Consider the following 16,593-nt stretch of genomic DNA (forward strand, 5'->3'; position numbering starts at 1 on the left):
ATATGATATGCATTGATGATCTAATGTATAAAATTCCAAATTGAAAATTTGGGATGTTACATAGGCAAAAATGTTAGGGGGGCCGAAAACAAGCACACACACAAAGAAAATCTGTAGTGAGCAACTGCTACTGAGAGAAAAAATTCGTTATGTGTATAGTCCAATTCAATCCACCAGTGATCAATGCTCACCACTCCTCCACACCCTGGCTCACGCCCCCGTCGCGCATAGACACGATCAACATAGCCGGCCTTCAACAGAACACCCGGTCACCCCCGCTGCTATCGCTAACTAACCCACACATCAAGTGCTCGCACACACGCACACCCACGCCACACACGCACACATGCACACAGGCTATACACAAGTCGGATTATGCATGTACAATGGTCAGACCATACACAAGCTCGACGCGGCCACAGACCACACCTGGCGCGCCCGACGCTGGTCACCACCGCGGGGACATATCTTATTGTGCCAACACGCCCTTGACCCCCAGGTGCCGGAGTCGTCGCCAGCAGCCCAAACGTGGAGCTCCTCCTAACCTCCTCACCTTCTCCTTAGTAACTATCAGACGGCATAGAGGGTTCGAGGCTGTGCATCGCAGCGCCGTCAGATTGTTGAGACGAAGCACACAACATGGTCTTTTGCTTGTTTGTTTGAGGAAAACACCACAACGGCTAAGAAGCAGTCGAGCTGGTGCGTGAAGATTATCATGTTTGTTGTTGTATTATGCCTTGTGCGTGAACATGTGCCATCTTCTAAGCCGAGTGTAGTCTGCAGGAGCTTGTATTACTACATGGTAATGAAAAACTATTGTTTGGGCTGGGGGGGCCACGGCCCCCTCTGGCCCTAATGTAGCTCCGCCGTTGTTCCTTTATCCTAATAGGAAAATGTGGTTTCTCAATATAAGAAGTAGGAACAACTGGATCAACACTATAAAGTATAGTTTCCTCTTTAGTTGGTACCAGTTCTTTAATTTCTTCTTTAATAGGCGGGTGATATTTAAACCACTTCTCTTTAGGGAGATCAACATGAGTAGCAAATTATTCACAAAAGGAGGCTACTATCTCAGAGTCAAGTCCATATTTAGTGCTAAACTTTTGAAAAGCATCGGTATTCATAAAAGATTTAACACAATCATACTTAAGCTTAATACCTGACTCTTTACCTTCCTCGAGTTCCCAATATTCAGAGTTGCATTTAATTCTTTCCAAGCTAGAGCGGCACTTTCTACTTCACGAGGCCAAAAATTATATATGTAATTCCGATCACGATGAACTAGATGCATAGGATATTTTTTTGGGTGGAACTCCAATTTCAATCGATTCCATTTCCAAGATCCAATATCATCGCATAGCCTATACCATGCCAATGCTTTTCCCTTCAAAGATAAAGGGAAAACCTTCTTCATAACTTCATCTCCAGGTAAACCTGCAAGCTTAAACAATCCACAAATTTGTTCCACATATATCAAGTGCATATCAGGATGTTCGGTCCCATCTCCTGCATAAGGATTAGCTAACAGTTGTTCTATCATCCCCGAAGGAATTTAATATTCAATATTTTTAGTAGGTGCAGTAGGTTGAGGTGTAGCTAATTTTGGTTCCGGTCGAGGTGAAGATACCCCGAACAAACCCCTCAAACGATTGTTTTCCAGAGTAACAAGTGACAGTAAATTTCAGCACACTATATAAATGTTTCCTTACCAAATTCCACTTACCAAAAGAGCTTCACTCCCCGGCAACGGCGCCACAAAATAGCCTTGATGACACACAAGTATAGGGGATCAATTGTAACTTTTTTCGATAAGTAAGAGTGTTGAAGCCAACGAGGAGCAGAAGGAGATGACAAGTGGTTTTCAGCAAGGTAATGTCTGCAAGTGCTGAAATTGTAAGTAACAGAGTAGTTTGATAGCAAGATAATTTGTAACGAGCAAGCATGATAGTAGCAAAAAAAGTGCAGCAAGGTAGCCCAATCATTTTGAGGCAAAGGATAGGCCAAAACGGTCTCTTATAATAAGCAAAGCGCTCTTGAGGGTACACGGGAATTTCATCTAGTCACTTTCATCATGTTGATTTGATTCGTGTTCGCTACTTTGATAATTTGACATGTGGGTGGACCAGTGCTTAGGTGCTATTCTTACTTGAACAAACCTCCTACTTATGATTAACCCCCTCGCAAGCATCCGCAACTATGAGAAAAGTATTAAGGATAAATCCTAACCATATCATTAAACTTTTGTATCCAATCAGTCCCTTACGGAATAGCACATAAACTAGGGTTTAAGCTTTTGTCACTCTCACAACCCATCATCTAATAACTACTCCACAATGCATTCCATCGGGCCCAAATATGATGAAGTGTCATGTACTCGACGTTCACATGACACCACTAAAGGAATCACAACATACATACTATCAAAATATCGAACACACATCAAGTTCACATGATTACTTGCAACATGATTTCTCCCGTGACCTCAAGAACAAAAGTAACTACTCATAAATGATAATCATGCTCAACATCATAGGGGTATTAAATAGCATATTGGATCTTAACATATAATCTTCCAACAAATAAACCATGTAGTAATCAAATACAAGATGTAATCAACAGTACTAGTCACCCACAAGCACCAATCTATTGTTCCAGTAACAAGATTGAACACAAGAGATGAACTAGGGTTTGAGATGAGATGGTGATGTTGAAGATGTTGATGGAGATAAGATGGGAGAGTTGTTGGTGATGATGATGACGATATTTCCCCCTCCGGGAGGGAAGTTCCTCCGACGGAATCGCTCTACCAGAGGGCAAAAGTGCTCCTGCCCAAGCTCTGCCTCAAGACGGCGGCGATCCGTCCCGAAAGTCCTCCCTTTATTTTATTTTTCAAGTCAAAATGACTTATATACCAGAAGATGGGCACCGGAGGTGGGCCTGGGTGAGCACAACCCACCAGGGCGCGTCTAGGCTCCCTGGCGCGCCCAGGTGGGTTTTGCCCACCTAGTGGGCCCCCTCCGGTACTTATTTTCTCTAGTATTTGATGACCCACAAGTATAGGGGGTCAATTTTAGCTCTTTTTGATAAGTAAGAGTGTCGAACCCAACGAGGATCAGAAGGAAATGACAAGTAGTTTTTAGTAAGGTATTGTCTGCAAGTGCTGAAATTGTAAGTAGCGAGTAGTTTGGTAGCAAGATAATCTATAATGAGCAAGTAATGATAATGGTAACAAGTATGCAGGAAGGTAGCCCAATCCTTTTGACGCAAAGGACAGGTCAAAATGGTCTCTTATGATAAGCAAATCGTTCTTGAGGGTACACAGGAATTTCATCTAGTCACTTTCATCATGTTGGTTTGATTTGTGTTCGCTACTTTGATAATTTGATATGTGGGTGGACCGGTGCTTAGGTCTTGTTCTTACTTGAACAAACCTCCTACTTATGATTAACCCTCCCTCAAGCATTCACAACTACGAGAAAAGTATTAAGGATAAATCCTAACCATAGCATTAAATTCTAGGATCCAATCGGTCCCTTACAGAATAGTGCATAAACAAGGGTTTAAGTTTCTGTCACTCTCGCAACCCACCATCTATTTACTACTCCACAATGCATTCCCTTAGGCCCACATATGGTGAATTGTCATGTAGTCGACGTTCACATGACACCACTAAGGGAATCACAACATACATACTATCAAAATATCGAACACACATTACTGCAAGATGCTGCTAACATGACACTATGATTAGAGACCCTTCGACGAAACTGTGTGCGATGCAATAATCGCAAACGGTGGTGTAAAAGAACCGTCAAAAAAGGTGCAAAACTTTTGCGATGGTGGAGCCATCAAACATGGTTCAGATTTAAGTTGAGTGTGTGATCCAGGGCATACGGTTCAGTCCAATGAACTATTTGCGATGAGGCAGAACAAAGGAAATAGACAGCCTGATGAAGGCGCGTGTGATATAGAGCATACGGTTCACTCGGATGAACTGTTTGTGATTAGGCAAAACAAAATAAATGGTCGGCCAGATCAAGGTGTGTGTGATTGAGGGCATACGCTTCAGAAGGATTAACTGTTTGCGATTAGGTAATAGAACAGAAACGGGTCATCCAGATCAAAGTGTCTGCGATTGATGGCATACACTTCACATGGATGAACTATTTGCGAATATCCACAACAAACTGAAACAGTTAGATAGATCAACGTGTGTGTGCTAGACGGGCACACACATTCTAGTTAAAAGAAGCATGTGCAATGGTAATAACAAGCGCGCACGGTTGTTGGAACAAGACGTGTGCTGACATTGCCTATTGCGGTGCACCCTATGGTGCAAATGCCACATACGCGGCCGAGAAGGCGTACGTGCCCACGTTAAGCCTTCCAAGAATAGTGCCGCACTTATAACCGTCAGTAAATTTTGAGCATGCATCCTGTCACAATTTCTTTTAGAAGAACAAGGAGGTCGCGTCCCGTCACATTCCAAATTGCAAACCTTTTCACACTGATCAAAACCTAAACGGTTTCCCACTTAGGAGCGTATAACTACTCGGTTATAAATACTACTACTCCAAGATGACTGCACATTCCTCCTCAACTCCTCATCCACAAAAACAAACAAGTCAGTCATCATTGTTCCCTTGCATCTGCCATGGCCAGCGTGAGTTCTGGGTGGAGAGATTGCCACCAGGGAGAGGCGAGCCTGGAAGCAGAAGCACGAGAGATGTCCCGCCTCGCCACGAAAGCAACCAACATTTCCCACCGCATGGCCGTAGCAGCAGAGAGGTCCCACCGTGCCGCCGAAGCAGCACGGAGGTCCCGCCGCGCCGTCGATGCAGCAGACTGGTTCGGCCGCGTCGGGGAGTAGAAGAGATGTCCCGCCGCGCCGCGAATGCAGCAGAGATGTACTCCCACGCCGCGGCGGCCTGGGAAAATGTCTCGCGGGCAGGCGAGAACTCTTACAAGCGCATGCGTGCCCTCGTCCTTAGGCAGATAGATAAGATCTCCAGGTGGGCGAGGTTGCAGGATGACCTGAAAGCCTCGTTTGAATAGTCTACTGACATCATCCGACAACTAAATGAGAGCAATGCGAAGCTCCGGGCCGAGCATGACCTGCTGAGGGCGAAGATAGTCGGAAGTGCGGAGCAGCAGGAGCAGACCACTGCCTTGTTGAAGAGGACCGGCGTCATCATCGAGAAACTTATAGACAAGAATGCCATGCTGCGCATCGAGCGCAGAAGGTTGGTGGAGGAATCCATGGATGATCTCGAGCAGCATCTTAAGGACAAGAAAGATCTCGTCGCTGCTCGTCGTGGAGACTAGTTCCCGCGGCCTGCAGCAACGCATCAAGAAAGTAGATATCAGCGAGCCAGATCGTTGTCTTCCTTCTTCTTTTGCCCTTGTGTATTTTGGGCGTTGCCGCATGTGTTTTTTTTAATTATGTTCCTAAATATGTAAGACAATTATTATCCACTGTCATCGTCCTTATATTCATCATGCTTGCTATAAGTCGCGGTCGATGCTATATAGGTCTGTTGGACCTTACAGCAAGATCCGTGCAAAGCTTTCTTTTCAGATTTTCATTTTTCTCTCTTAAATCTCAGTCCAATGAGACATATAGCCACACTGTAGAATAGGTGCTCGGGCGCCATTAATGGGGACGTTGGGAGGGAGGTGCGCGGCTAGTAGCGGTCAAAGGGCTCTCCTCCGGATGAGCACGTGCATGGGTCTGATCACACGCCTCCCGTACTCAAATAGCTACCCCACACGACACCTCCTAGTCAATAAAATAAGGGGATGTGTGGCCGCACGTAATTGGTAAGTAGAACGCCCACGGTTTCAATAATACTTGTGTTTCCGATTTGTAATGTGACAGCACTTGTTACAAAATGACTTTGTTGATTGTTAATGTGTGCGCCTTCGCAAATCAGCCAGAAAAATTACCGCAGCATGTTGGTACCATGTCATGACACCATGCCAAGTTTCAGGATTTTCATGCGTGTTTTGGATTTATGGGAATTAAAGAACCAAGTTTCTCAATCTTTCCGGCTGAGCCACGACGTCCAGATGTTTGAATTTCATTGACATCTCTTGCATAGGACCTAGAAATTCACCCAAGGACACACATGTGATTTTTCAAAAAACTTTGGTGCACTGGAGCGTGTGCTTTTAGTTCAAATTTGAATTATACCCATTAAATGCACATAAACTTAATTAATGTATAAAAAGGTCGAATGTTCCTAGAATAATTCCAAAATTTAGCACGATACTTCTATTTGGTCTAATCTGCGTGTGTAAAAAAATTAAGGCGGGAGAAGGCAGTGTACGTATATCGTTTCGCACACGGAGGTGACACGTTTCCTCTCGGAACCACGAGCCTTCTTGAGGGAAGCTCCGGTTTGCAAGAAGCTTACACCAAAGCTTGTCCCAATTCGGTCAAAAAATTACCGCAGCATGTTGGTGCCATGTCATGACACCATGCCAAGTTTCATGATTTTCAGGCGTGTTGTGGATTTACAGAAATTAAAAACCAAAATTCTCAATCTTTCTGGCCAAGCCACGACGCCCAGATGTTTGAATTTCACTCCCATCTTTTGCATGGGACCTAAAAATTCACCCAAGGACACACATGTGATTTTTCAAACAACTTTGGTGCACTGGAGCCAGTGCTTGTAGTTCAAATTTGAAATATGCACATTAAATGCACAGAAACTCAATTAATGTGTAAAAAAGGCGAAATGAACCCAAAAATTCCAATATTTAGCATGATACTTCTATTTGGTCTAATATGCGTGTGTAAAAAAATTAAGGCGGGAGAAGGCAGTGTACGTATGTCGTTTCGCACACGGAGTTGGCACGTTCCGTCGCGGAACCACGAGCCTTCTTGAGGGAATCTCCGATTTACAAGTAAGTTACACCAAAGCTTGTCCCAATTCGGCCAAAAAAATTACCACTGCATGTTGGTCCATGTCATGAAACCATGCCAAGTTTCATGCTTTTCATGCGTGCTTTGGATTTATAGGAATTAAAAAACCAAAATTCTCAATCTTCTGGGCCGAGCCACGACGCCCAGATGTTTGGATTTCACTCACATCTCTTGCATGGGACCTAGGAATTCACCCAAGGACACACATGTGATTTTTCAAACAACTTTGGTGCACAGGAGCCTATGCTTGTAGTTCAAATTTGAATTATGCACATTAAATGCACAGAAACTCAATTAATGTATATAAAGGGCCAAATGAACCCGGAATAATTCTAAAATTTAGCACGATACTTCTATTTGGTCTAATGTGCATGTGTAAAAAAATTAAGGCGGGAGAATGCAGTGTACGTATGTCGTTTCGCACACGGAGGTGACACGTTCCCTCTCAGAACCACGAGTCTTCTTGAGGAAAGCTCTGGTTTGCAAGAAGCTTACACCAAAGCGTGTGCCAATTCGGCCAAAAAAATTACCGCAGCATGTTGGCGCCATGTCATGACACCATGCCAGCTTTCATGATTTTCAGGCAGGTTTTGGATTTACAGGAATTAAAAAAATCAAGTTTCTCAATTCTGGTCGAGCCACGACGCCCAGATGTTTGAATTTCATTCCCATTTCTTGCATGGGACCTATAAATTCACCCAAGGACACACATGTGATTTTTAAACCAACTTTGGTGGACTGGAGCATGTGCTTGTAGTTCAAATTTGAATTACGCACATTAAATTCCCATAAACTCAATTAATGTATAAAAAAGGCCAAACGAATCCGGAATAATTCCAAAATTTAGCACGATACTTCTATTTGGTCTAATCTGCCAGTGTACAAAAATTAAGGCGGGAGAAGGCAGTTTACGTATGTCGTTTCGCACACGGAGGTGACACGTTCCCTCTCGGAACCATGAGCCTTCTTGAGGGAAGCTCCGGTTTGGAGGAAGCTTACACCAAAACTTTTCCCAATTCGGCCAAAAAATTACTGCAGCATGTTGACGTCATGTCATGACACCATGCCAAGTTTCATGATTTTCAGGCGTGTTTTGGATTTACAGGAATTAAAAACCAAGTTTCTCAATCTTTCCGGCTGAGCCACGATGCCCAGATGTTTGAATTTCACTCTCATCTCTTACATGGGACCTAGAAATTCACCCAAGGACACACATATGATTTTTGAAACAACTTTGGTGCACTGGAGCCTGTGCTTGTCGTTCAAATTTGAATTATGCACATTAAATGCGCAGAAACTCAATTAATGTATAAAAAGGCTAAACAAACCCGGAATAATTCCAAAATTTAGCATGATACTTCTATTTGGTCTAATCTGCCTGTGTAAAAAATTTAAGGCGGGAGAAGGTAGTGTACGTATGTCGTTTCGCACACGGAGGTGACACGTTCTCTGTGGGAACCACGAGCCTTCTTGAGGGAAGCTCCGGTTTGCAAGAAGCTTACACCAAAGCTTGTCCCAATTCGGCCAAAAAAATCACCACAACATGTTGGTACCATGTCATGACACCATGCCAAGTTTCATGATTTTCAGTCATGTTTTGGATTTACAGGAATTAAAAAACCAAGTTTCTCAATCATTCCGGCCGAGCCACGACACCCATATGTTTGAATTTTATTCCCATTTCTTTCATGGGACCTATAAATTCACCCAAAAACACACATGTGATTTTTCAACAAACTTTGGTGCATTGGAGCATGTGCTTGTAGTTCAAATTTGAATTATGCCCATTAAATGCCCAAAAACTCAGTTAATGCATAAAAATGCCAAACAAACCCGGAATAATTCCAAATTTAAACACGACACTCATGTACTAGTTGCATGTTCACTTTACGTAAATGTTCTAGCAATTCAAACACCATCCTTTCCCTCCGTAACACCATTTTTGTCTTTCAAAACATAATGAAAAAATCAGGTATACCACAAACAGTTTACTAGAAAGAATCATGTGAGATGCGATATAAAATATCTTGGCGCACCGTCTTGCCTGGCTTACGCAGGAAGCTTTGTCGTCTATAGTCCACCACCCCCGCTTCAACCACACTTGCGCGCCAGTTTCTCGTGGCACCAAGCGATTTTTTTTTCCGCCGTGGAAATATCTATCTCCCCGCCCCTCCCTTCTACCAAAAGCCACATTTCCACTGTTCCTCCTTGCTTTCCAAGTTCAAACCTTCACTGATGCTTACTGGGAGCTCAGCCTCCTCACCGGCAACCCTTCTTCTTGCAGTGCCGCCTCCACACCGGCTACCCTTCTTCTTGAAGCGTCGCCTCCTTGCCGGTGACCCTTCTTCTTGAAGCGCCGCCTCCTCGCCGGCGACCCTTCTTCTTGCTGCATGTCCTCCTCGCTGCCGACCCTTCTTCATGCTGCACGGCCTCGTCGATATGCTCAGGTAATCCACACCCCACCCACACCATTCTCCTCCTTTCCTGTCCCACATGCCCCGACCGATGGAGCGACACCTTCCACCAAAATCACTGCCCCCCTCCTCCAATTAAGCACCACCCACATCCATTTTACACACAGTATAACGTGGAGCTCAGTAGCATGCGACCGCACGCGCGAACGAGGTCGCTATGGCTGCCATGCATGTCGACCGCCAGATCTTGGAGGAGCACCTCGTCTTCGAGGCCACCGTCAATACCGCCACGTGGTTTTCTACTTTAAAATACAGTTTGTGATGTTTTCTCGAGGCCACCGCCAGTGCCTTCTAGTGATTTGTCCTCTGTAATGTTAATATGCAATTTGATGTTCAGTTAACAGTTTGGTCCTCTGAAATGTAATGTTTATTTAACACTTTGGTCCAACAATTGCACATTTCGTAGTACTGTTCTCAAGCATTCTTTGTTTTGTTAACTGTCTTATCTTCTACTACATGTTTCTATTTTGCAATGTTGTGCTCAGTTAACTATTTTGGTTCATTTGGTCTGATGTCCATTTAACTATTTGGTCCAGTTTTGCAATTTGATTTTCATTTGCTATGGGTACAATTTTGTATTTTTATGCATGTGACACCAATCGAATTTGGCTATACTCAATACATATTCTACTGATAGTATGGCAACTCTTAGTTAACCTGATCAAGATCTTCCTTATGTGTGTTGTAGGGAAACAATGGGAGACACTACGGTTTACCATTGAGGTTTGTTCAAGCAGGGTCCTTTGGCTAATAGCACATTATTGTGCAGTTGCAGGAATCATTCTAATATTTAGGTTTCTTACAATTTGGTCTTGCACATGTAGGTCCTACTGTCAGAGGCTTATACCCACTGTTCGATCCATTTTGCATATGGGGAAATGAGATGTCCATGAATATCAGTCAAGTCAAGAAACTCAGAAAGATTGTTAGGATGAAGAAACTAGCGACGAATAACAGCAAGATCTTTGTTTGCACAATGAAGAAGACATCAGTCAACTATAGGATGGTACCAACTCTTTTACCTTCTTTTTACCCCTTGCGCCATTTCAAAATTTACAACAACGATTCATGCATAGCTTTGTTTTCAGTACTTTCAAAGTAGTTCACCGATGATTACCTCTCAAACCACCTGCATGGTCAAGAGGCGAGGAAGGTATTCATTCAACACCCACGGTACAATATTGAAGTCTTGCTGAAGAGGACGAAGGTTGGGCGGGCAATTATCCATAGCCACTGGCTTAAAGTTGCAAGGACATTCAACATCACTGAAGGCTCAATATTTGCCATCCGCTTATGCAATTTCCCAGATGAGATTCATCTATCTATTTACCATGTATGATGCTACTTTCCAAAGTTTTTTGATGCTGCATGTGAAACTTCATGCTGTTGTGTAATGGCATAACTGAGTGCCGAAGCTATCTCATGTAATTTGATTATGAAATCCTGGTTGCTTTTATACGGATATGAAATATCTGGCGTGTTTTATAAGAAATAATAGTTTGATAAGTACATGGATTATAAAAAAGGCTAATTACGCTGCGTATTAGGGTTTTCTATTGAAGACGGTTACTCAGACAGCACCGTGGGCGATGGACTCAAACAACCCGCACAGTTTCTAGAAAGTAGGCGTGTTTGATGAACTAACAATCACACATGGCTTCCGGCAGTGAACTGTTTGCGTTAGGCCACCTTGCACAAATGTTTCCACACAAGGAACTGTGTGTGATATACATACCTACGAAAATGTTTTTCTAGGATTCACCGTGTGGGATGTACATACCTACGGAAATGTTTTTTTGGATTCACCGTGTGGGATGTACATACCTACGGAAATGATTTTCTAGGATTCACCGTGTGGGATGTACATACCTACAGAAATGATTTTCTGGGATTCACCGTGTGGGATGTACATACCTACGGAAATGATTGGGTTTCAATGCCTCGCCCGATCGCACATGGCCCTAGCCTGGGTCCCAGGAGGGCCTATCCCCAATGATTTCTAGGTCGTGTGGGAAGGACCCCCCCTATCGCTCAAACTCACTTGGCGACAATTCCAAATGCCGTCGCGGGAAGGGGTTACAAACCATTTGTTTAGCAGGTCGTTGTATCAGTGACATATCAAATTCACATGATTACTTGCAACATGATTTATCCCGTGACCTCGAGAACAAAAGTAACTAATCACAATCAATAAACATGCTCATGATCAGAGGGGTATTAATATGCATAATGGATCTGAACATATAATCTTCCACCAGATAAACCATATAGTAATCAACTACAAGTTGTAATCAACACTACTAGCCACCCCTAGCAACAATCTATAGTTCCGGTAACAAGATTGAATACAAGAGATGAACTAGGGTTTTAGATTAGATGGTGCTGGTGAAGATGTTGATGGAGATTTCCCTCCCCAAGATGGGAGAGTTGTTGGTGATGATGATGACGATGATTTCCCCCTCCCGGAGGGAAGTTCGCCCAGCAGAATCGCTCCGCCGGAGGGCAAAAGTGCTCCTCCCCAAGTTCCGCCTCATGACGGCGGTGCTCCGTCCTAAAAGTATTATTCTCATTTTTTCTAGGTCAAGACCACTTATATACCAGAAGATGGACACCGGAGGTGGGCTGAGGAGGCCACAACCCACCAGGGCTCACCAGGGGGGCTGGCGCGCCCAGGTGGGTTGTGCCCACCTGGTGGCCTCCCTCTGGTACTTATTGGCTACAATATTTCTTATATATTCCATAAAAAATCTCCATAAAGTTTCAGCTCATTTGGAGCTGTGCAGAATAGGTGGCATGACATAGCTTTTTCAGGTCCAAATTTCCACCTGCCGGAATTCTCCCTCTTTGTGTGTACCTTGCAAATTATGAGAGAAAAGGCATTAGAATTACTCCAAAAAGCATTATTATGGATAAAAACATTGTAAATAATAGTAAGAAACATGATGCAAAATGGACGTATCAGCTCCCCAAGCTTAGACCTCGCTTGTCCTCAAGCGAAAACCGAAATCGAAAAACATGTCCACGTGCTTTGAGAGAGAGGTGTCGATAAAAAGAAAATACGGACATAGAAGCATCATGTTGATTATTAGAACAACAACATAATTTAACATGAGACTTTTATCATAGAACTTGCATCATATACTTCCTATGAATAAGTCACAGTTCATCACACAATCGAAGTATAAAGCAAAAACTCTATTACAAACCAACAAACTATGTTCTCATCATCTTTTCAGGAAGGGTCACATTTCGGAACCTTTTAAGCAAGTACACATACTCAACCATCATATAGTCTTCTATGATTGCTAAAACTCACCGAGTACACATGAGCAAAACGTTTCAACCGGACACATAGAAAGATAGGGGCTTATAGTTTCGCCTCCCAACATACTCACCTCAAGGATGATGTCAACAATAATAACTCATGCTATCTATATTCAACTGGACATATGTGCCTAGATATTTCCTCACCACATGTTGCTTGCTAAAAGAAAAAATAAAAAGGAATAGAAGGAAAACTTTGACTCTTTGCGTAAAAGTAAATACATAAAAGTAAAAGATAGGCCCTTCACAAAGGGAAGCAGAGGTTGCCATGTGCTTATTTGTTTGCATGCTCAACCCCTTAGTGCAAAAGAATGTCACGTTACATTGCCCCTTAAGATGACAACCTTTATTATGCAGTCTATCGCTTTTATTCATTGTCATCCAAGTTCGTGCAACGCTCAATTTTCTCTTGCACTAAAATATCTCACATATTTAGAAGCAATTGCTATTGCCTTTTTGCACCGATTACAACTTACTTGAGGGATCTTGTTCAATCCCTAGGTAGGTGTGGTGGACCCCTGAAAAAGATTTGGGTTTAAGGGTTTTTGGATGCACAAGTAGTATCTCTACTTGGTGCGGAATTTTTGGCTAGCAAAGATGGGGGGCAAGCATCACATGTTGAAGGATCTATGACAATATGACTTCTGTGTGAATATAAACATACATAAACCATCACGTCATCTTCCTTGTCCAACGTCAACAATTTTGGCATATAATATTTTGATGAGGGCTCACAATCACAAACAATTTCTAGGATAGTATATTTATATGTGAATCTTCCCCTCCCTTATTAATTTTTTCATGAGTTGCATCACTGACCAATGCTATGTTTTTCAATCTCTAATAAAATTTTCTTACTTATACTTTTCCTTATGTGGTGTTATCACCTACCATAGGATTAGTATATGATCTTATTGATCCATTTCCTTTCTTTCATTTTCTTCCTTTCTCTTTTTCTTTTCTTTATTTGCAACAAGGAATTAAAGAAAGTAAAAGCACAAACTAAACTTCATTATATAACTTGCACATGATAACAATGATGTATCACTAAGCAAATTCTCAAAGAAGAAAAGATCGGACTAAACTTTATTCATCTAATTAAAAGATCAAACTAAGATAAGTGAAAGCAAAAGATAGTAGGATGATACGATACCGGGGCACCTCCCCCAAGCTTGGCGGAAGCCGAGGGGAGTGCCCATACCCGATACTCAATTCTCCTTTGGTGGTGTCCGTAGGCTCCTCCCGCTTCGTCTCAATCTTCATCAGCCAAACATATTCTTCCATGTGGTTGGAGGAGCAAGAAGACATGATGCCTAGCTTGATAAATCTGACCGGAAATAGCAAGAAATGAGAACAGAGGAATTTCTCCACGATATTGTGCTTAACAGGTTAGGGGAGTATATATAGAATTTTTATCTTGCAAGGCAAGCATATAGAAGAAAAACGGAGTACGGGAGGTGTCCCAGGTGGGCACAACCGACCTGGGCACGCCAGGCATGCATGGCGCGCCCTGGGGTCTTGTGCCCACCAGGGGACGCTTCCTGGAAGTTTCTTTATTTCCAAAATTTTAAAATATTCCAAAACTGATAAAAAATATTTTTGTAGATTTTTCAGAGTCCGTTTGCTTATCGTACTACGTACCTCCTTATTTTGACGATCCTGGAGTGTTCCGGAAGGACTCTTTTATGTATTCTTCCGGTGTCAAAGTTTGGATAATATTGCTTTCAACATTAATAGGCATACCTGAGATGTAATGCTTTATTCGTTGTCCATTGACAGCCTTTGGGTTAGTACCTTCAGAATTATTTATTTTGATGGCACCGGACGGGTAAACCTCCTCGATGACATAGGGTCCTTCCCATTTGGAGAGGAGTTTTCCTGCAAAGAATCTGAAACAAGAGTTGTACAAAAGAACATATTCTCCAACTTTAAACTCACGTTTTTGAATTCTTTTGTCATGCCATCTTTTAACTTTCTCTTTGAATAACTTTGCATTCTCATATGCTTGGGTTCTCCATTCATCTCATGAGCTTATATCAAATAACCTTTTTCACCAGCAAGTTTGAAATCATAATTGAGTTCTTTAACTTCCCAGTATGCTTTATGTTCTAACCCAAGAGGCAAATGACAAGCCTTTCCATACACCATTTTATAAGGAGACATACCCATAGGATTTTTATATGCTGTCTTATAAGCCCGAAGTGCATCATCTAATTTCTTAGACCAATTCTTCCGGGACCTATTAACAGTCTTTTGCAAAATTAATTTTATTTCTCTATTGCTAAGTCCAACTTGACCACTAGACTGAGGATGATAAGGTGATGCAAATCTATGGTTAACATCATACTTAGCAAGCATTTTATGGAAAGCACCGTGAATAAAGTGTGAACCACCATCAGTCATTAAATATCTTGGGACTCCAAACCTTGGGAAAATAACTTCCTTCAGCAATTTAATAGAGGTGTTGTGATCAGTGCTGCTAGTTGGGATAGTGTCGGTGTCAAAACCGGCGGATCTCGGGTAGGGGGTCCCGAACTGTGCGTCTAGGCCGGATGGTAACAGGAGGCAGGGGACACAATGTTTTACCCAGGTTCAGGCCCTCTTGATGGAGGTAAAACCCTACGTCCTGCTTGATTGATATTGATGATATGGGTAGTACAAGAGTAGATCTACCACGAGATCAGAGAGGCTAAACCCTAGAAGCTAGCCTATGGTATGATTGTATGTTATGGTTGTTGTCCTACGGACTAAAACCCTTCAGTTTATATAGACAACGGAGAGGGTTAGGGTTACACAAGGTCGGTTACAAAGGAGGAGATATACATATCCATATTGCCCAGCTTGCCTTCCACGCCAAGTAGAGTCCCATCTGGACACGAGACGAAGTCTTCAATCTTGTATCTTCATAGTCTAATAGTCCGGCCAATGGAGATAGTCCGGCTGTCCGGAGACCCCCTAATCCAAGACTCCCTCAGTAGCCCCTGAACCAGGCTTCAATGACGATGAGTCCGGCGCGCAGTATTGTCTTCGGCATTGCAGGGCGGGTTCCTCTCCAAATTCTGTGTACCTGTCGAAATAGTGTCCGGTCTCTTGTGAATATTGCACTCCTTAGCTTCCACGCCCAATAATGGCCACTTTCCATGTGTCGAGCGAATGTGAAGAGCCAGGGTGTTTTTACATTTCCCCCTAGCTGTGTGAATGAGCTGCCTATTAAAAAGACGAGGATTCAGATCCAGATCACACCATCCTCCCTTGGTGAGCCTTCATCAGAGCGCATTCGACAGAGATCCATTCCATCATGGCCGGTCGACGCAGCTCCTCCTCTCGCTCCCCTAGCCCCAAGCCTGGACATTGGGAGAGATGCTCCATCCCGAACAGCAAATTAGTGATGCTTCAGACCAAGGGATTTCTTCCCCCAGTGTACATGGTCCCGGTTAGAGCCGGGCTTGCCACCTATAATGGCGGAGAGCAAGCGGAGAGCCTTCCCAATCCCTCCAAGGGAGAGCGGGTATGCCTTGTCCCTTATTTGGTAAGAGGGCTTGGATTTCCAATTGATCCGTTTCTCCGGGGGCTCCTGGAGTTCTACGGCCTCCAGTTGCACAACCTTACGCCTGCCTCCATGCCGCACATCGCGGGATTCGTAGCCCTTTGCGAGTTGTTTTTGGGCTGTGAGGCTCATTTCGCTCTGTGGAAGAAGCTGTTCTGCCTTGTGCCCCGTTCTCAGAAGGGGTCAATATATCAAGTGGGCGGAGCCGAAGTGTGGCGTATTGCCGGGACAGGATACCTATCCGGAACCCCAAAGAAGACGTCCGAAGACTGGCCTTTAGTCTAGCGATTTCAATGCAGGAGCTGCGTCAGGCTGTAAGG

Source organism: Triticum dicoccoides, chromosome 7A (genome assembly GCF_002162155.2).
Source record: "Triticum dicoccoides isolate Atlit2015 ecotype Zavitan chromosome 7A, WEW_v2.0, whole genome shotgun sequence".
Lineage (NCBI taxonomy): Eukaryota > Viridiplantae > Streptophyta > Magnoliopsida > Poales > Poaceae > Triticum > Triticum dicoccoides.